Source organism: Lontra canadensis, unplaced genomic scaffold (genome assembly GCF_010015895.1).
Source record: "Lontra canadensis isolate GAN:19392208 unplaced genomic scaffold, GSC_riverotter_1.0 scaffold140, whole genome shotgun sequence".
Classification (NCBI taxonomy): domain Eukaryota; kingdom Metazoa; phylum Chordata; class Mammalia; order Carnivora; family Mustelidae; genus Lontra; species Lontra canadensis.
In genome coordinates this window covers 2656350-2659324 of record NW_022631134.1, presented here as the reverse complement: position 1 = coordinate 2659324, position 2975 = coordinate 2656350, and positions in this window count along the sequence as shown.

Sequence of the window (2975 nt, the reverse complement as noted above, 5' to 3'; positions counted from 1 at the left end):
AAAAAAACACTCAAAATATAAAACACCAGTGTGCCTGTGCTGGTTGTCTCCTCTGCTCCAACCATACCCCCCAATCTCTCATCTTGCTGCTACTTCACTTCCAAGACAAATTGGTAATTTGTCTATTCTGCAGACCTGCTCTGCATTTGCCAGACTGAATCCTCAAATGCTTTATTCATAGGTGAGGTTAGTTGGAACTACATGAGAAAAATCAAATCTCATCTACCTCATCCAAGTGTACTTAGAGAAAAATTCAATGCATAAAAATGTCTGTTCTTAACAGAGAGATTATTTTTCTCCTAGTTGTAATCCTAGCCATTACAAAAATATGCATACAAATATGTATTTGTTCATCTTTAATTGTATTCAATATAAATATGCATTCATTTATTTATTTAACAAACATTTATCAGTGCCTACTATTAGTGAGACATTGTTTATGATAGCTTATATAAAGACAGGGGAATTAAGAAGCCCTAGGCCATGCTTTCCTTTTACCCAAAAAATGTATATTGAACACTTAATTGAGGACCAGGAGCCATTGGATAGTGCTATGAACAGTTTATATTAGTTTTCTGCTCTCAGAGAATTTACATTCTACTGGGAGAAACCAATAATAAAAAAGAAATCTTAACAAAGTATATTTCAGGAAGTTATAGGAAGATAAAACAAAATAATAGAATATAAAGTACCCTGGGAAATAGTGATGACACACGGTGCAAGTGGTACAAGAAAGTTCCCTGGAGGGGTGTCTAGGTAGCACAGTCGGTTCAGCATCGACCTCTTGGTTTCAGGTCAGGTTGTGATTTTAGGGCCATGAGATTGAGCCTTATGTTGGCCTCCACTCTTAGTGTGGAGTCTGCTTAAGATTTTCTCTTTCTCTTCCTCTGTCCCTCCCTCTAGCACATGCTCTCTCAAATATATATATATATATATATATTTTTTTTTTTTTTTTAAAAGAAAGTTCCCTGGAGAAGATATCATGTGGCTAAGTCTTATTGTAGATTGATTTATTGTTCCCAAGTTTCCTCATTCTTCCCTGTAAAAAGATTATACATCCCACATATGTAGACATTTGCAGTGTCTTCCATAGGAGAAGTTTCCTTCCCTACCACATTAACATCAAGCTTGTCCATTTGAAGTGCTTTGACCAATAAAATGTGAGTCCAAACAACAGTGAGCCAGTTCCACTAAGAAAATCCAAGAACTGGAGATTACCTCAATTTGCTTGCTCTCTTCCCTCTGCCATGAGTTTTTCGCATATTCCAGATTGGGTTTGCTCTTTGTGCCCGGATCCTAGAATGAAGAAAATATAGATCTATAGCAAATGGATCAGTCATGCAACATAGGCGAGAAACAAGACTCTGTTTTTCTGAGATACTTGCTAATACACACCACTAAACAATAAGAAAAAAGCCAATTTTGAGAAAATCTGGGGAAGAGTGTGTGTGTGTGCGTGTGTGTGTGTAGCTGAGAATTCATTTGGCATGCTCAAGGAACAGAAAGAAAACCAGTGTGGGTGGCACAGAATTGGAGATGACATCGGAGAGGTAAGAAAAGGCCAGATGGTGTAAATCTTTGCAGGCCATGCTAAAGAGTCTAGACTATATATAAACTCCACAAAAATTTTAAAAAGGACACATCCAAAACTTGCCTTTAAAATAATTTTCACTTATCACATTATATTTTATTGTTTTAACTTTTTATTTTGAGCTTATTTTAGACTTAAAGAAAAATGGCAACAAGAGCACAGAGAGTTTCCGTGTAGCCCTCACTCAGCTTCTGCTGCCAATATCTGACATCACCACCGCATAATGATTAGAACAAGGAAATTAACATGGGTATAACATTATTAACTAAGCTGCAGACCTTCTTTGAATTTCACCCATTTTTCCACTAACGCTGTCTTTCGGTTCCAAGGTTTTATCCAGGAAAGAGATACCACATGGCAAGTTAGTTATTTCTCCTTTGAAAAATAGGAAAAAGAGTTCTGTAATCGTTCTTCAGTGTTTTCTTGTCTTTCATGACCTTGACATTTTGAGGAGTATTGATCAGGTGATTTGTCAAATATTTTGTCAAAAACGTGGATTTCTCTAGTATTTCCTTGTGAATGGAATGAGGCTATGCATTTTTGGCAAAAATAACATAGAAATGATGTTGTGTCCTTCTCAGTGCTTTGTATCAAGGGTTCATGATATTGATTTGTCTTCATTGCTAGTGATGTTGACCTTGACCACTTGGTTAAGTTGGTGTCTGAACATTTCACCACTGAAAAATTTACCCTTTCCTTTTGTAGTTAGTAAATATCTGAGAGAACATATTGTGATATTTTTCTATTTTCTTCTTCCCGTGTGCATTTATTAATCATAATTTTATAGTAAGGAAGAGTTCTTTCTTCTCCCTCATTTGTTTATTTAGCCAAATATTTATTCATATCAGTGTAGACTCATGGACATTTATTTTATCCTCCAGGTCATCATGTAATGTTATCATTTATTTCATTATTCAAAATGTTCTAGCTTTAGTCATTTAGGAACTCCTTCAGGTTGGCTTCTGAATAAAAGAGCAATTTCAACAGACCCCATCTTCCACTGAGCATTTCCTCATATCCTGGTACCACGAGATATCCAGGTTTATCTTGTGTTTTTCTTAACTCAGCCCTGGAATCAACTTCTCCTTGGAGCCCTGGTTCCTTTCATTGCAGAATGGTGTTTAGAAATCAAGATCTCTTTTGTACTTTGCCTTTTTATGTAATGGTCTGCCCTGAAATCAACAGTGTATTTTAAAATATGGGAAGGGGGGGAAATGCCCTAACCTCTCAATCAGCTTAATATTCTGCATCTACAATTTAAATACATGATAGCTCTGAAATACAGGGAAAAAAATGTTTCAGTAAAATGTGTCCTTTAAGGCATACTGTTTAAATTTAAACCTTTAAAATGTTCCTATTTTACATCCATCTGTATTTCTGGCAG